Raw genomic sequence first — 20,080 nt, 5'->3', positions numbered from 1 at the left:
GATGGAATTTGGAGGCTTGGGTGCCTTTGGGAGGTAATTAGGTCATGAGGGTGGAGCCCTTATGAATGATGCCTTTATGAGACCCAAAAGAGCTCCTTCAACCCTTCCGTGTGAAGACAAAGTGTGAGAAGCTGCCATCTGTCACCCTCACCAGCTGCCAAATCTGTCAGCACCTTGATCTTGGACTTCCCAGCCTCCAGAACTGTGAGAAATAATGTTTGTTGCTAAAGCCACTCAGTCTATGGTATTATTGTTAAAGAAGCCCAAACTAAGACATCTGCCAAGAATCATTTATAGTTAGTCTAATGAGTACCAATCTCACATGCACACATTGAGCCCCAAAAGCTGAGACAGAAAGAGATGGACCTCCAGGCTGCCTTGATCCAGATATGTTTTCTCCATGAAAGCAAGAACAGGAGAAGCACCTCTTCAGGGGATAGGCTAACCCCAAAGAGAGAACTCCATAGGGACTGAGTGTTTTTCTGTTATATATGTTATAAAAATTTTCACAGTCAATCACCTGTAAAAATACCATTTAAAGAATAAAAATGAAATTAATAGCCATGTATCCAACACTCAAATCAAGAAACAGAACATTACCAGCACCTTAGAATCTTCTTTACGCCCCTACTGCTCACATCCTCTTCATCCCCCAAGAGTTAACAACTATCCTGAATATTGTAAAATGAATGATTCCTTAATTTTTAAAAATAGTTTGCCAACTATATCTGATTATAATCAATTGTTCAGTTTTGTCAGTTCTTGAACAGTCAGTCTTCCATCCAGTTGGAATTAGTTTTTATACAACCTTCAAGATAGGAACCCAGTTTTATTTTTTCTACATGAGTAATTAATTTTCTCATATCCATTTATTGAATAATCTATTTATTTACAATGTCTGTCTTCTCATAGGTCAATTTTCTATATAAGAATGGTTTCCTTTCTGGGCTGGCTATTCTGTTCAGCTGATTGATTTGTCTGTATTGAACAAATACTACATTAACTTTATTACTATAACTTTATTTCTGAAATCTTGACGAGTGGTCAGGAGTCTCCTTGCTATGTCTTGGGTCTGTTTTTCCTTCCTAAAAATTTTTGCAATTGGTTTGTCAAATTCCATGAAAACTGTAGTTGGGATTTTTACTATAATTTACCTTAATGTCTTAAATAATTTTGGAAGTCTTTCTACTCAAGAGTAATATATAACTCTTCATTTATTTAGTCTTTTTACATGTCTGGCAATAAAGTTTTGTAATTTTTTTATAAAGTGCCTGTATATTTTTATTAGATTATTCCTAGATACTTTATATGAGTATTTTTGTTGCTCTTGTAAATAGTCAAATTTTTAAAATTACAATTTTCTAACTAGTCCTCGACATGTCTGGCAATAAAGTTTTGTAATTTTTTTATAAAGTGCCTGTATATTTTTATTAGATTTATTCCTACATACTTTATATGAGTATTTTTGTTGCTCTTGTAAATAGTCAAATTTTTAAAATTACAATTTTCTAACTAGTCCTCACTGTTGTGTAGAATACAATTTTTTTAAAGATTTTATTTTTTAAGAACAATTTTAGGTTCACAGCAAAATTGAGAGAAGTGCAGAGAGATATTCCATATATCCCCTGCCCTCACATGTGCATAGCCTCCTCCATTATCAATTTCCCCCACTAGATTGTACGTTTGTTACAACAGCTGAACCTACATTGACACATCAACACCCAAAATCCATAGTTAACATTAGGGTTCACTCCTGGTGTTGTACATTCTGTGGGTTTGGACAAATGTATGATATGTATCTACCATTATAATATCATGCATATTATTTTCATTGTTCTAATAATCCTCTGTGCTCCCCCATTCATCCATCTCCACATCCTAATCCCTGACAACCACTGATCTTTTTACTGTCTCCATAATTTTTCCTTTTCCAGAATTTCATATGGTTGGAATCGCACAGTATGCAAACCTTTCAGACTATTTTTTTCACTTAGCAATATGCATTTAAGGTTTTCCCATGTTATGTCATGGCTTGATAGCTCATTTCTTCTTAGTGCTGAATAATATTCCACTGTCTGGATGTGCCACAATTTATCTATTCAGCTACTGAAGGACATCTCGGTGGCTTCCAAGTTTTAGCAATCATGAGTAAAGCTGCTATCAACATCCATGTTCAGGTTTTTGTGTAGACATAGCTTTTCAACTCCTTTGGATCCAAAGAGTGCTCTTGATGGTAAGTGTTTGTTTAGTTTTGTAAGAAACCACCAAACTGTCTTCCAAAGTGTCTGTACCATTTTGAATTTATACCAGCAATGAATGAGAGTTCCTATTGCTTTACATCCTCGCCAGCATTTGGTGTTGTCAGTTTTCTCCTCCAGTATTGTGTTGGCTATTCTGGGTCTTTTGCCTCTTCGTATAAACTTTAGAATCAGTTTATCAATATCTACAACATAACTTGCTGGAATTTTAATTGGAATTTATACAAATCAAGTTGGGAAGAACTGACATCTTGACAGTATTGAGCCTTTCTCTCCATGAACGTGGAATATCTCTCCATTTATTTAGTTCTTCTTTGATTTATTTTATCAGAATTTAATAGTTTTTCTCATACAGCTCTTTTATATATTCTGTTAGATTTATACCTAGGTATTTCATTTTTTGGAGTGCTAATGTAAATCATACTCTTTAAAATTTCAAATTCCTCTTGTTCATTGCTGGTATATGAGGGGTTTTCAAAAAGTTCATGGAAGGATTTGTATTATTTTTTAATTATATTTTTTAATGAACTTTTTGAAGTACCCTCATATAGGATAGCAGTTGACTTTTGTATATTAACCCTTCATCCTGCAATCTTGCTATAATTGCTTTTTAATTTCAAGAGTTTTTTTTTCTGTTCTTTTGGATTTCATACATAGACAATCATGTTGTCTGTGAATGGTGGTAGTTTTATTTTACCCTACCCAGTCTGTATACCTTTTATTTTATTTTCTTGTCTTATTGCATGAGCTTGGACTTCCAGTATGATATGGAAAAGGAGTGGTAAGGGATGTCCTTGCCTTCTTCCTGATCTTAGTGGGAAAGCTTATAGTTTCTTACCATTAAGTAGGAAGTTAGCTGTAGGGTTTTTGTAGATATTTTTAATCAAGTGGTGGAAGTTCACTCTATTACTAGTTTACTGACAGTTTTTATCATGAATGGGTGTTGGATTTTGTCAAATGCTTTTTCTGCATCTGTTGATATGATCATGTGATTTTTCTCCTTTAGCCTGTTGATATGATGGATTACATTAATTGTTTTAAATGTTGAACCAGCCTTGCATACCTGTGATAAATTTCACTTGGTAATGATGTATAATTCTTTTTGTACACTGTCGGGTTTGATTTGCTAAGGTTTTGTTGAGGATTTTCCATATCTGTGTTTATGAGATATACTGGTCTATAGTTTTCTTTTCTTATAATGTCTTTGTCTAATTTTGGTATTAGGGTCATGCTGGCCTTATAGAATGAGTTAGGAAGTATTCTCCTATCTTCTGAGAGAGATTATAGAGAATTGGTATAATTTCTTTCTTAAATATTTGGTAGAATTAACCAGAGAATCCATCTGGGTCTGGTGCTTTCTGTTTTTGAAAGCTATTAATTATTTATCCAATTTCTTTAATACATATAGACCTATTAAGATTGTCTATTTCTTTTTATGTAAGTTTAGGCAGGTCATGTCTCAAGGAATTGGCCCATTTCATCTAAGTTATCAAATTTGTGGGCATGGAGTTGTTCATAGTGTTCCTCTGTGATCCTTTTATTGTCCATGGGATCTGTATTGATGTCCCTCCTTCATTTCTGATATCAGTAGTTTTCATCCTCTCTTTTTTTCTTAGTTGGCCTGACTAGAGGCCTATTAATTTTGTTGATTGTTTCAAAGAATCAGCTTTTGGTTTTATTGATTTTCTGCATTGATTTCCTATTTTCAATTTCATTGCTTTATGCTCTAATTTTATTATTTCTTTTCTTCTGCTTGCTTTGAATATAATTTGCTCTTCTTTTTTTTAGTTTTCTACAGTGGAAGCTTAGATAATTAATTTTATATCTTTCTTCTTCTCTAATGTATGCATTAAATACTATAATTTTCCCTCCAAGCACTGCTTTCATTGCATCCCACAAATTTTGATAATTTGTCTTTTTATTTTCATTTAGTCCAAAATATTTTTTTTTATTTCTTTTGAGATTTCTTCTTTAACTCATATGTTATTTAGAAGTGTGTTGTTTTATCTCTATATGTTTTGGGATTTTCTAGTTATTTTTCTGTTACTGATTTTTAGTTTAATTCCATGGTGGTCTGAGAGCAGACACTGTATGATTTCTATTCTTTGAAATTTCTTAATGTATATTTTATGGCACAGAATGTGGTCTAACTCATTGAATGTTCCACGTGAGCTTGAGAAGAATATATATTCCACTGTTGTTGGATGAAGTAGTCTGTAGATGTCAGTTATATCCAGTTGATTGATAGTGTTGTAGAGTTCAGCTATGTGCTTACTGATTTTCTGCCTGCTTGATCTATTTCTGACAGAGTGGTATTGAAGTCTCCAATTATAATAGTGATTCACCTGTTTCTCCTTGCAGTTCTATCAGTTTTTTTGCATCATGTGTTTTGATGCTCTGTTATTAGGCATATACACATTAAGAATTGTTATGACTTCATGTAGAATTAGTCCCATTATCATTATGTAATTCTCTTCTTTATGTCTCATAACTTTCTTTGCTTTGATGTCCACTCTGTCTAAAATTAATATAGCTGCTCCTGTCTACTTTTGATCAATGTTAGGATGGTGTATCTTTCTCTATCCACTTACTTTTAATCTATATGTGTATTTTTTTAAAGTGAGCTTCTTACAGACAACATATAGTTGGGTATTTTTTTGATTCACTCTGACAATCTCTGTTTTTTAATTGGTACAGTTAGAAAATTTACATTCAGTGTGATTATTGATATACAGAAAGTCTCTGATGTACTGTGATTTTGACTTTATGATTGTACCTATAAAACCATTCTTTTTTTTCATTTTCAGTGTATTATTCAATAAGTTACATGAGATAGTCAACACTTTATTATAAAATAGGCTTTGTGTTAGATAATTTTGCCCAGCTGTAGTGTAAGTGTTCTGAACATATTTAAGGTAGGCTAGGTTAAGCTGTGATGTTCAGTAACATAGGTGTATTAAATGCATATTTTCAGCTTATGATGAGTTTATTGAAATGTAGCCCCATCGTAAGTTGAGGAGCATCTGTACTTAGATTAATATCTATCGTATTTGTTACTGTTCCCTATTTGTTGCTTTTGTTCTTTGTTCCTACTTTTGTTTTCCACTCTTTTTCTGTCTTTTGTGGTTTCAATTGGGTATTTTATATGATTCCTTTTTCTCTCCTTTCTTAGTATATCACTTATATTTCCTTTTTTTACTTTTTTTAGTGTTTTCCCTAGAGTTATTAGTTATTAGTTCCCAATATATATTTACAACTAATTCAAGCCCAATTTCAAATAACACTGTACCACTTCACAGGCAATGTGAATATGTTATAATAACAAAATAATCCTAATTTTTCTCTCCTGTCCCTTGATTGATTGCTGTCATCTTTTTACTTATATTTAAACATATATAAGCATTTGTATACACACATATATATGTACACATACATAAGATATATACAAAAGCATATATAATTGAATACATTGTGCTATTATTTTGAACAAACTCTTATCTGTTAGGCAAATTAAGAATAAGAAAAATAAAAGTTTTTATTTTGCCTTCATTTTATGGTGTAAATGTTTGTGTCCCCTAAACTTCATATGTGGAAATCCTAACCCCCAAGGTTACTAGGAGGTAAGGCCTTTGGGAGGTGATTAGGTCATGTGGATGGAGCCTTCATATTTGGGATTAGCGCCTTTATAACAGAGGCCTGAGAGAGACCCTTTGCTGCTTCTACTATGTGAGGACATAGCTAGATAGCACCCTCTGTGAACCAGGAAGTGGGCCCTCACAAGACACCAAATCTGCTGGCTCCTTGATCTTGGACTTCCCAGCCTCCAGAGCTGTGAGAAATAAATTTCTGTTGTTTAAAAGCCACCAAGTCTATTGTATTCTGTTATAGTTACTTGAATAGACTAAGGCAGAAAAAAACTTCACTTACTTCTTCCTCAGTGCTCTTCCTTTCATAGTTTCCAAGTTTCTGACCTAACATGTCAGTTTCCTCAGAAGAAAGTTTCCTTGTACCCTTTTGCAGACAACCCCTTACATCCAGAGGCAGCCACTGTTCTGATTTTTATATCATCATGGCTTGGTTTTCCCATTTTTGAATTTTATGTAAATCTAATTCTATAATATATACTCTTTTGTATCTGGCTTCTTATTCTCAATATAAGATTTTTGGGGTGAATCCGTGTTGTATGTATCCATGTTTTGTTTCTTTTTATTTTTGAGTAGTGTTGTATAAATGTACATCAATTTGTTTATCCATTCTCCTTTTGTCAGACATTTGGGTTTTTCCAGTTTGGGGCTTTTATGAATAAAACAGCTATGTATATTCTTGTACAAGTCTTTTGCAGGCATAGATTTTTCTTTCTTTTGGGTAAATACCTGGGGTGGAATGCTGGATGAGAGGATAAATAAATGTTAAACTTTATTTAAAAAATCATTTCAAAAGCAACTATATTACTTTATTTATCACCAGCAATGTATAAGCATTTCAATTGCTCCATATTTTTGCCAATATTTAGTATTGTCCCTATAGTGGGAATTAAATGGTATGTCGTTGTGGTTTTAATTTTCATTTTCTTGATAATTAATGATGTTGAGTTTCTTTTCATGAGCTTATTGGATACTCCCATACAGTACTTGGTTTTTTGTGTTTTTTTAAAAATTTTATTATTTTATTCTCAAAATACATTTTTGACCTTTAATCCTAATACTTCTAGATTACAAAGAGTATGAATTCTTTTGAGCACACTTTTTAAAAAATACAATCAGTACATTTTAATGTGTAAAGTTGTTGAGAACATGTAAAATACTTTGCTCACACACATACATATACATACGTATGTTTTATATGTAGTGACTTTAAGGATTATGTTTACACAAATAGAGTTATATCATAGAAGGTACAGTTTTGTCAATGGCTATTTTCACTTAACATACTGTTAAGTAGACCTACTTAAATCTGTTAAGTGTTTAGTGAAATGCATATCTAAGTAGATTCCTGAAACAAGATTATTTCTGATAGTATAATATTCCAGCCTTGAAAGGAAAAACATTAATTCGTATGATTTTTAGAAAGATTTGTAGTTCTAGAAGGTGAATTTTTATCTGACATAAATTACATGTAAACATCGTAGGCTTTTTAATATGGAATGATAATATCAAATTTTTAAGGAAGATTAATCATGCAACTGTATGTGAACTCACAGTACTATTAAGGAAGCATGCAGATTCAAGGCCCTCAGCCTACAGAAGATGGACTAAGATGACATATGTAGGTTTCTTTCTTTCTCTTTCTTTCTTTCTTTCTCTCTCTCTCTCTCTCCCCCTCCCTCCCCCTACCCCCCTCTCTCTTTCTTTGTACATTTAGCCTTTAATTGTTTGTGTATCTGTGATGGAATATGAAGAGAATATTCAAAGGTTAAGAAATGTGTATTGAAAGTAGAATATTCAAACTAATATTTAATATGCTGTTTACTAAAATAAGTTTTCTCTTTTTCCTAACAGAAATTTTGTTCACAATTTAACCCAGGTAAAATATTTTAAAATTTTGTATGTCCTTCATATATTGCTACTGTATTGTTTCACTCTTATGTTTTTATTTTTTAAGGCTATAACCATAACAATGCTCAAAAGCAAGAAAGCATATTATTAGTGGATAAGGAATTTTAAGATACAGGGAAAATAGAAGGGAACTTTCAGAAGTAGAATATATATTACAGACCCAAATAATGCAAAATAACCTCTGTCTCACTCAAAACACACAGTAATGCCTGTAGAAGTGATATATGTGTGTGTATAATGCTAGTACACACACATAGACCTTGACATTAATGTAAGTGTATGTGTGTATATAGAATTTAAAAGGGATTTCCTCATTGTCAGAAATAATTAGGGAACTCAACACTAGAGTTGTAAGATTGAATTCTGAACTAAGGGTGTTAGAATATAAGCCCTAGTGGATAAGGAGTGATATTTCAGTGTGGGAACAGGAAATATGAAGCCTTCCACCTTTGGGAAAAGGAAGAGCTGAAATCTCTCTACATGAAGTTAGGATTTATAAAAGGTCTGTAAAATGGGGACTAATAAAGGTCTACTCACTGGCTTAGGATAAGTACAAAGAAACAATACATTTCTTTGGGGCTATAAATGGACAAGAAGTTACCTACAAGGATTTTCAGGTGGGTGTCCTACTGTAATAACCCGAGAGGTTTGAGAACCTAGAGCCAAGAAGTAAACACAAAAATGACTTTACAAGCAGTAAAACACATACAGCCCAGACAGAAGCAATTGCAGACCCATTTCCATAATCAAAAATGTACAGAATTCTTTTTTTTTTTTTTTTTGGCAGCTGGTTAGGATGAGGATCCAAACCATTGACCTTGGTGTTATAATACTGTGCTCTAACCAACTGAGCTATCTGGCAGCCCATGTGTAGAATTCATATAGAAAATAAACTCTCTGTAAACAAACTCAAAATAAAAGGTATAAAACACAAAGAAACAAAGTGCCTGGATTAGACACATACAAAAATGGAGAAAGTTTATACTATTCAAAACTAAAGATAAGAATCATGTGAACAATTATTAAATTTATATTTAAAATAGTCAAAAATGAAGGAATATAAAAAAAGCAGGCTTATTCATAACTATACAAAATTCAGAAATTAAAAAAATCCCACTAAAATGTCTTAAAATGAAAAAATTAGGCATCTAAAATTCAAAATTCAATAACGGGTAAAACAGCAAACTAGATACAGTTGAAAAAATTGGAGAATTGGTAATTTTGAATGGGAATCATGCAGAATGCAGCACATAAAAGATGATTAGATGGGAAATATCCAGAGTTAAGAGACACAGAGGATAGACTGAGACAGTTCACTATCCATATAATAGCAGTTCCAAAAAGAGAAAATAAGAATTGAAAACAGTACTGAAAGAGATAATTATGGAGAATCTTCCACAATTGAAGACATGAGTTCTCAGACTAAAAAACTAAAGTACAGGATGCCTAGATAATTTGACCTAATGAAAACTATAATATGCAAGTAAATCTAAATAAGCTTTGATGATTAAAACATTTTAATATTTTTTTTAAATAAAGTGAAATTAAAATACTAGACAACAAAAGATTGGAAAATGGAGAGGGATTTGAGTTTGAAAGCATCTAAGTGTTGTAAATATTCAGGATAAAGATACTGATTAACTTTAGCCTATATTAAATATACATGTAAAAATTTAAGGCTGTACATTAAAGTAATAGAAACGAATGTATAATTCATAGAAAGTAGCATTCCAGAAGAATTTTTAAAATACCATCAATCTAATAGGAGGCAATAAAAAAGAAAAACGAAATGAAAGGAAATAAAACCATAGAAAATAAGAACACAAAATGAGATGCAACAAATCATTTTAATTAAATCAGTAATTTAAAATAATGTGATTGGATTAAACACACCTATTAAATGACCAAAACTCCAGAAATCTGATTTTTACAAAAGTCACATAGTAAAAGAAAAACACAAAATTTGGAAAGAAAGGGATGCAAAGAGGTTAATACTATTGAAAGAAAACTTGGGCGATGATGTGAATATAAAATAAAAGATATGTGAAGATTAAAGACATTAATAGGTATAAAGACGGAAAATCTACAAGAAAGGTAAACAAATTATGATATTACATGCACTTAACAATATAGCCTCACCCAATCATAAAGAAAGATGGAAAATTTCCCTAATTCATTTTCTGAATCCAACTTAATACCAAAGTAGGCAAGGAAAAAGGAAAGGAAGAGGGAAGAAACTGTAGACCAACATACTTGTACGTATAGGTGTAAACATTCCACATAAAATATTAGCAAATGTAATCTAACAGTGTAGCAAAGGAACAAACTGAAAAGGACCAGTATCTGCCAAGAATTCAGCATTGGCTCAATGTCAGAAAAACTGACAATGATATCCATTTTAAAGAAGAAAATAAATGATCGTATCAGTGAATAAAAAATTCAACAGCCATTTCTAATGAAAACACTAAGAAAAATAATTATGAAGGGAACTACTTAATTCTAATAAAAAAGCTTTAGTTTCCAAATAGCTAACAATAATTATGATAAATTATGAAATACTTCAAATTCAATTAAAATCAGGAATTCAACAGCTTACTATCATTATTATTATGTAATATCTTCAACATAATAGTGTCAGTAATAAGAGGATAAGAAATTTATATTACAACATTTATAACAGCAATAAAGAAAAGAAAGAAAAACACAGATGCTGTATCAAGAACCACTCTCAAATCTTGTTGATGATATAAAAAAGGTCTAGTTATAATGTTGCAAAAAAGCCAAAATAATTTTCTCATAAGCCTGTTTTGTCCTTGAAGTAATATTTTGTCTTTGAAACAGTATTTGCTTGTTACACTAGTCTGGACTCTAATCACTACTTGCACTTTTGGCTTCTGTAGCTTACTTATCTGCCTAGACCACATGAATTCCGAGAAACAAAACATATGTACTAGCTACATAAATGCTGAGAAAGCAAAACCTAAAACCCAGAAAAGTTTGCCTATATAAGCCCTGTAAGACCTAAGGTCGGAGTCCAGATTTTCAGGCATTAGCTTGTCTGGGTCCACCGGCGTAATAAATACCTGGCTCTCCAACTTTCCAAGTGTCAGTCACTTCTTGCCTAGTCCGTTTCCACAACAATAAGACCTAATCTCATAATGTCAACTTCCCCCCAAATTAATATACAGATTTGATGCAATTCTATTGGACTCCAGAGTCTAATTTTATTTTATTTTTATTTTTATTTTTTTTTTAAAAGATGACCGGTAAGGGGATCTCAACCCTTGGCTTGGTGTTGTCAGCACCACGCTCACCCAGTGAGCAAACCGGCCATCCCTATATGGGATCCGAACCCGCGGCCTTGGTGTTATCAGCACCGCACTCTGCCGAGTGAGCCACGGGCCGGCCCGAGAGTCTAATTTTAATTGAAAATATATTTTAACATTTATATAGAATAATATAGCATGACAAGCTCTTCTCCTGGGAGAAAATAAAAGTGGAATCCTCTCTTACACCACTTACCAAAAATAAATTCCAGTTGCATACAAGATTGAATGTAAAAAATATCTTGAAGCTGTGAGAAACTTATAGAATTAAGGGAAATCTTCTTATTCAAGACTGGAAACCCAGAATATATAAATAAAATATAGTTATAATTGATGATGTAAAACTTAAAACTTTCATATTACAGATATACCATAATCAAAGTCAGTTTTGACAACAAATAGTTATAAAAGCCTTTTACAATGTAGATGACACTAAACAGCTATTATCCCTACTATTCAAAGAGCTGGTGAAAAGGTAAATTAGTGTAATCACTTTGAAAAATGATTCTGTATTATCTTGTAAATTCATGTATACTCGACAAACCAAGAATTGCACTTCTAAGTACATACTCAAAAGAAATTCTTGCACTCATGTGTTGAGACATTTAAAAAAAAATGTTCACAGTAGAACTGCTCATAATATCCACCTCTCCAAAAGAAAAAGTACACAAATGTCCATTAACAGGAGAATGAGAAAATTGTGGTATATTCACACAATGGAATTTTAAATAGCAATGAAAATGAATGAGCTCAGTTATGTGCAAAAACATGAATGAATTCTAGTTATGTAATATTGAAAGAAAAAAGCAAGTCCTGGGGGTTATGTATGGGAAGATCTAGATCAAAAATAACCAGAAACTAAATAATAAATTAACAGAACAAAACACTCAAAAAATTCAGGAAAGTGACTACCTCCAGGGTGACCAGAAAGGGGAGGAGTACATAGGTAACTAAAAGAGATTTTTAAGATTCTAGCTCTTGAATTGGGTGGTGGGTTCCTAGTTTTCATTTTAACTGAAAATGTAAATAATTACATAGAAGAGTCATGCCAATAATAAAATGTGTCATGAACCAAGAATTGCGATTATTCTGATTCTGTGTCTGTGTACCTGAAGTCCAAACAAAACAAAGATTTCTTACAAATATGTAAGGAAATGCAAAGGAAGGAAGGAAGGGAGGAGGGAGGAAGCTGAGGGAACAGTACAAGGGTACTTCAAAATGTTCATGGAAAAATTCCTATTATATTTTACTTCTATTTTTCCATGAACTTTTTTTTTTTTTTTTTCCTTAAATTTTTTTTTTTTTTTTTCCTTAAATTTTTTTTTTTTTTTGGTCCTTTTTGAGACCGGCCGCACCGTGCTCCGCCAGTGAGCGCTGTGAGCGCACCGGTCATCCCTATATAGGATCCAAACCCGCGGCGGGAGCGCTGCTGCACCCCCAACGCCGCACTCTCCCGAGTGTGCCACAGACTCAGCCCTTCCGTGAACTTTTTGAAGTACCTTCATGTATAAGGATAATATAGAATCTAAGGTAAACAAGTTTAAAAGGATGAGGAAGGATGCCGTGTAATGATATAGGAATAAAACACCAAAAGATACAACTGTAAGGTTGTATTTATTCAAAATGAACAATGCAGAAACTGTAAGAATTAAGGAAAAATTGAGGTAGTACAATCCCAATGCAAGTTTTTTTTTTAAATATGGAAAAGTACATAGGTATAAAGCTTGTGAATTTTCCCACATGCACACACACGCTCTCACACTCACATAACAATCATACAGATCACTATACAGAACATTTTCATCACTCTGCAAAGTTTCTAGTCTAACAGCCACCTCCTTTTAGAGCTGAAGATTAGCTTGACGTGTGCTTGAACTTCATAGAAATGAAAACTTGGAACAGTTTTTCAAAAGTTTTGTAGCATTTTACATAACCACTAGCAATGTATGAGAATTCTCTAGTTGTACCAACACTTGGCATAATAAGTGTTTTCATTGCAAGAGTTTTTAACAGTTTTCTAGGAAAGAAGTATTGAAGAAGGAGAACAAAAGTTGGTGAAGTGGTAGCAGGTCAGCACAACACGATAACAATAGCTATCAAGAACAAAGGGAAAGTTCCCAGAACTTTCCAAAACTGATATCACACAGGTTATATTTTCTGATCTAATGCAATTAAATTATGCATCAATGAACTAATATTAAAACAACAAAAACCTTAGTCCTGGAAAGTACAACCATATTTCTCTAAGTAGAACCATGCCTCTAGGATTAGAGACAAAAATCACATTCAAAATTTAAAAGTATTTATAACTGAACAATAACAAAATTAATATCAAAGTTTGTGAGTTTAATTAATACTTAAGAGAATTATATTTATATATTATAACTTTAATAAACTTATTTTTTAAAATAATAAATATTGAAAATAAATAAGTTGAAAGTGAAACAGATAATTCAAAGAAAGCAGGATGTAAAAGAGAAGCAAAATGTTAAAAAATATAAAATTTAAAAATGGAGATGATCATTCCCCAAAAAAATATGTCTTTGAGAAGACTAACAAAATGGAAAAACTTCTTTCAATACTGATTTACAAATAACTATTAATAATAGAAGGGGGAATAACTAAAGATGGCAGAGAATTTTAAAATCTTAAGAAAATGTACAACATTTTGCCCGTAATTTTGAAAACCAACAAAATCTGACAGAATTCATTGCCAGCATAGCTGTCCTACAAGAAATGTTAAAGGAAGTTCCTCATGTAGAAGGAATATACCATACAGAAATGCAGATCTTCTAAAAGAACTATTTCTCTGGAAGGGTAAAAAGGTAAATATAAGACTTTTTTCTTAATTTTAATTGCTGTGAAAGATAATTGACTGTCTACAGCCAAAATAGTAGCAATATATTTGGGGGATTATAACATAAGTAAAGTATACAAAAACAGCTCAATGGATTGGAGAGAGCATACTGCTGTATGGCTCTTATACATGTAAAATGGTGTATGCAGTGATATATCTAATATAAATAGTGACATAACTAATAAGTCACTAGTAGAGATAGAGTAGAATTATAAAAATTACTCAATTGGTCCAAAACCAATCAGAAAAGGGTAAAAAAAGTAGAAATAAGGAATAGATGGAACAACTAGAAAGCAACTAGCTATATGGTGGATTTAAATCCAAACATATGAACGATTACATCCAATAGACATGGTCTAAACACCTCATTTAAAAAAGAGATTGTCAGATTTATTTTAAAAAAATTTAAAAAACCCAGCTATATGCTGTCTTCTAAAAACTTGCCTTAAATATAAAGACATACACAGGTTAAAAACAAAAGTATGGAAAAAGATATACCATATGAGCACTAAATTAAAAGCATTTTACACAAACTTTTTCAGAAAATAGAGGAAGAATGAACACTTCCCAACTCACTGAGCCCCAACATTGCCCTGATGCCAAAGTCAAAGCCATTACAAGACAATGACTTGGATGCAAAGATCCTAAACAAAATGTTTAGCAAACCAAATTCAGTAATAAATAAATAAATAAGACAATAGACCATTACCAGTGGTTAAAAGGGGTGTTTATCCCAGAAATGAAAGGTTGCTTAATAGTTAAATAAATAAATAAATTCATTTACCTTATCACAGAATTACATATGATTATCTCAATAGATGAAGAAAAAGCATGACAAAAATTAACATTCATTTGTGATTTAAAAAAAGAACACTCAGCAAGTTAGGAATTAAAAGGAACATCTTCAGTTTGACAAGAGCCATCTGTAACAACTGGCAGGTAACACGTATTCGTCTGTTTCTGTTGCTTATTACAAAATACATGCAACTGGGTAATTTAGAAAGAAAACAAAATTTATTGCTTACAGTTTCTGAGGCTGGGAAGTCCAAAGTCCATCTGGTGGTGGTGACAGTGACTCAGGGGTCTCACATTGCAAGATGGTGGAAGCAGAGAGAGCAGAGAGAGAGAGACAGACTCTCCTCTTCTTTTCAAGTCCGCAGAACCACACTCACCACCATTTTTAATCCATTCACTACTGCAGGGTCCTACAATCTGATCACCTCTTCAAGGCGTCTTTCAATTACCATAATAGGATTTTTCACCCTCTTAACAGTCACAGTGGAGGCTAAGTTTCTAACACATAAAACTTGGGGGATACAATTCAAGCTTCAATGAGCTTTGGGGGGACATAATTCAATCTACTACATAACATCATACCGAATACAGGAAGATTGAAGGCTCTTCACCTAAGACTGGGAAAAAGCAAGGATTTTCCTTTCACCATTTTTATTTAACATGTATTGAAAATTATCCAGTGTAATAAAGCAATAAAAATAAGACATTCATGCAGATTGGATAGAAGTAAAACTTTCTTCATTTGCATATGATCTGATTGTGTATGTAGAAAATTCTAAGACTACTGGAATTTAAAAGTGAGTTTCAGATGGTTCCAGGATACAAGATTAATATCCAAAAGTTAATTCTATTTTAATATACTAGCCATAAACAATAGGAAAATAACATTTAAAAATACTAGTTATAATAGCATCAAAATACATTAAATCTCTTGAGAAATTTTAACAATGTCTGTATCTGACCTGTCCATTGAAAATTATAAAACATTATTAAGAGAATTTAAGAAGACCTAAATAAATGTTCATAGATTGGATGGCTAAATGTTGTTAAAATGTCAGTTCTCTCCCAAATTAACAGGTTCCTTATAGAAAATGACAAGCTGATTTGAAAATTTATATGGAAAAGCAGTGGGGTTAGAAATGGATGTCTTTTTTTTTCCACAGCTGGCCAGTATAGGGATCTGAACCTTTGATCTTGGTGTTATAACACTGCGCTCTAACCAACTGCGCTAACTGGCCAGCCCTGAAGCAAAGGGATTAGACTAGGGGGAAAAAAAATCTTTAAGGAGGAACAATGTTGAAGAACTTACATTACATCATTTCAAGACTTACAAAGGCTACAATAATCAGAGAGTGGAAATGGTGTAAGGTTAAATAAATGTATCAATGGAACAGATAAGAGGGTCCAGAAATATAACCACACATATGTGATCAATTGATTTTCTTAATTATAGCAAGATACATATAACATGAAATTTACTCTTGTAAGGGGGGAGAAATCTTTTCCTTTTACCCTTCTGATTCCCTGCTGGCTCCTCTGTAACAAAAGATTAACAAGAGAAAAGTATACAAATTTATTTAATGAAAGTTACACATGTCAAGTGAGCCTTCATATGGAAATGAAGACCTGAGGAAATGGTTAGACCTGAATGATTTTATGTTAGGTTTGACAAAGAGCAAGGAGTTGGAGAAAATGTGATAGATCAAAGGGGTAGAAGCTAAGGCCTGTTCATTCAAATTCTTCTCCGTGTTCTTGTATCTTCAGAAATAAAGATGCATTAAACAACAACTCCCCATTTCCCCCTTCCCCAGGCTTCTGACAAACATCATTCTACTTTCTCTCTGAATTTGACTTCTCTAGGTACCTCATAAAAGTGGAATCATATAGTATTTGTTTTTTGTGACTGGCCTATTTCACACAATAACAGTAACTATAAGGGGGAAAAAAAGGAATAATGTCCTAAAGGTTCATCCATGTTGCATGTGTCAGAATTTTCTTCCTTTTTAAGGCTGAATAATATGCCATTGTATGTAAATACTATATTTTGATTATACATTCATCCTTTGAGGGACACTTAGGTTGCTCCCACATTTTAGCTATTGTGGATAATGCTGCTATGAACACGGGTGTGCAAATACCTCTTCAAGACGCTGCTTTCAGTTCTTTTGAATGTATACCCAGAAGTGGAATTGTAGGATCATGTGGTAATTCCATTTTTAATTTTTTGAGGAAGTAGTCAGCTGATGTTTGAAAAACTGTCAGGTTATTCATGGGGGGGAAATGATACAACTGTTTCATCTGGAAAAAAGGAAACTGAACCCTCTACCAACACAAAATTAACTTACAACAGATCATATACCTGGTTGCAGAAACTAAAACTATAAAACTTCTAGAATACAGGAGGAAATCTTTATGACTTTGGAGTAGGAAAAGATTTCTTGGGACATAGAAAACACTTAACAGTAGACTTCATCAAAATTAAAAACTTGCTCTTCAAAAGACACCATTAAGAAAACGAAAAGCTAAGGCACAGACTGGGAGAAAATATTCTCAATACATATATCTTCTAAAGGATTTTCATGCAAAATACACACGAACACATTACACATTAGTGATATAAAGATGACCAACTCTAAAATGGACAATAGATTCAAAAGGACACATTACAGAGAAAGATATATGGATGGCCAAATAAATCCCTGACGAGGTGCTACACATCATTAGTCATCAAGGAAACACACACTTAAATTCAGTAGAGTGACTAAGATTGAAAAGGCTGACAATACGAAAAGTAATCAAGGATACAGAGGATTTAAATTTTATAAATTGCTGATGAGCGGGTAAAGTGTATCCACCACATTGGATAACTGGTAGTTTTCTTCTAAAGGTAAACCATATGACCTACCAATTCCACTGCTAGATTTTATTCAAAAGAAATAAAAAGATGTTCTCAGAAAGATTTATAAATGAATGTTTATAGACTATCCAAATGTCAATTATTAAGAGGTGAATTGTGGTATATTCAAAGAATGAAATACTAGTCAGCAATAGAAAGGAAAGGAGTGTACTACTGATAAGCACAACAGTATGCACAAATCTCGACAAACTTAGGTTAAATAAAAGAAGACAAACACAGAAGCCTATATACTTTGTGATTGCACTGGACTAGAATAATGGAAAATATATACGGGTGTAGAAATAGATGAAAATTTGAAGATTTCATATCAAAACCTATACATCACAGCCCCTATCAGACAAAAAAACTGTAGTCCTAAATGATTCCACTTTAAGGCAAGAAAAACAGCAACAACTAAAAGACACTTAATTCTCATCTTTATAAATTATAAAAGGAACAATGAAAATAAACCTAAACAAACAGATGATTATGTCATTAAGATAAAAGTTTAAATTAATTAAATAATGCAAACAATAAATATATTCCAAAAATTTCTTCAAAAGGACCAGTAAAATAGATAAGCCTCTCAAGAGACAGAGAAACGGAAAGCAATAATGATTAAGAATGAGAAAGAAAATATAATCACAGATGTGGAAAATATTTATTTAATATGTGTAACACCTCAGCAATGATGTTTAAGTGTAGATGGAAGATTTCCCTACTAATGTATATTAATAAAGTTTACCAAAGAAGAAGTAATCCTAATTTCTTTTCTTTTTTTTTTTTCCACAACCACCAGAAGAGCTAAGCGCTCTTATCTCTGTTTCCAGATTAGGGAAGGGAGATACGGAGGTGAAATCACTTGTCTGGGGTTACTCAGCTAGTGGGTGGTGCAGCAGGGACCCAAACCATAGTCTGTCTGACATCAGATCTGCTGCACTTTCTACTTTCTCTTATGGGAAAAAAAGCAGTTGATTTGTTGAGTACCTGCTATGTGCCAGGCACTATGTTGGACAATTTGTATCTATCTCTAATCCTGGAGGAATCATTTTCTAGAATCCCTGTACTAACCCATGAACATCCGAAGAGTGAGCTAGTGCAGACATAACCTGGGGAGGAAGCACAGGTGTGAATCCAACTAGATCTAATTTTACCAAAGAGATTGGAAAGGCAATTTAACCTTTATTTTCTACTTTAAAAGGCACCAGGACAGAATGGTTTTCCTTATGTTCTTGCTAACCTTTAAAGATCAAACGATGCTTGTGCTATTTCAACATTCAACAAATACTGAATTTCTAATCTCTGCTACCTCCTAACATAGGTTCTGGGCACAAAGCAATGAACAAGACAAAGTCCCTTCCCTCATTATTTCACCCATTAAAAATATTATAGAAAGCTCCTCATTTAATTTATAAATCCAGCCTAATTTTAAAACCAAAAATCTGATGTGGTTCCAGAAAAATATTGACATCTCTTATTTTTGAAATATATGCAAAAATTCTGAATAAAATAGTAACAAGAAGTATCCAGAAGACATCAAAATAATACACCATGATTAAATCATATTCTGGGAATAGCTCAATTGTTGTATATCAACAAATCTGTCAGTATCACCCAATATTATCAAAATAAAGGGTATGAAACATCACAATATTTAGGAGATCATGACTAAGATTCTCCAAAAATGAATAAAGATGCTATCCCCATATTTAAGAGACCCTAAGAACCACAATAAAAGCAAATAAAAAGTCTACAACTAGACTCATCATATTTAAACTGCAGAGAAACAAAGAGCAGCTCTTAAAAAGACAAATTATCTTCAAAGCAACAACTTAATAGCTATTTTAAAAAATATTAAAAATCAGTAGAAGCTATAAAATATTTGAATATGTTTAAAACACTTGACCTAATTCATATATATACCCATTACGTATAATACTATACTTAACATCTCAAAATATATATTCTTTTCAAACATGCAGAGCACTCACAGAATTTGACCATATAGGGAGTTATAAAGTAAATCTCACAAAGGTCAAAGAACTGAAACCATGGAGAGTATGTTCACTGACTACCATCCAGTTGAGCTTGAAATCAGTAACAAAATTACCTAGAAAATCCCCGTGTTGGGAAATTTTAAAATATATGTATCCATAGGTCAAAAAAGAAACTAAAATGAAAATTACAAACTGTTTTGAACGAAATAATTAACACTTCCAGGCAGATATAGAAGGACATAAACAACATTCACTCCTGCTTTAACAAGAAGAAATCACATGATATATTTTTAAAAATCTAAGACTCAAAAAGCTGTGGATAGGGCCGGCCCGGTGGCGCACTGGATAAGTGCGCCGCTTGAGAAGCGCGGCAGCGCTCCCGCCCGAGGGTTCGGA

At 32.7% G+C, this 20,080-nt stretch overlaps 1 long non-coding RNA gene across 1 annotated transcript in view; it reads left to right on the top strand.

Annotated features, from left to right (window-relative positions):
* LOC103609311 overlaps positions 1 to 20,080 on the top strand; it is a 22,877-nt gene that overhangs the window by 957 nt on the left and 1,840 nt on the right. Inside the window, exon 2 of the long non-coding RNA XR_552118.1 lies at positions 7,757 to 7,781. This is a non-coding gene — a long non-coding RNA (uncharacterized LOC103609311). The remainder of the gene's footprint in view (positions 1 to 7,756; positions 7,782 to 20,080) is intronic.

The sequence above is a fragment of the Galeopterus variegatus genome, unplaced genomic scaffold, assembly GCF_000696425.1.
Source record: "Galeopterus variegatus unplaced genomic scaffold, G_variegatus-3.0.2 Scaffold9458, whole genome shotgun sequence".
NCBI classification, from domain to species: domain Eukaryota; kingdom Metazoa; phylum Chordata; class Mammalia; order Dermoptera; family Cynocephalidae; genus Galeopterus; species Galeopterus variegatus.
Note: the sequence above shows the minus strand (reverse complement) of the source record. Positions and strands in the feature narration are given on the sequence as shown.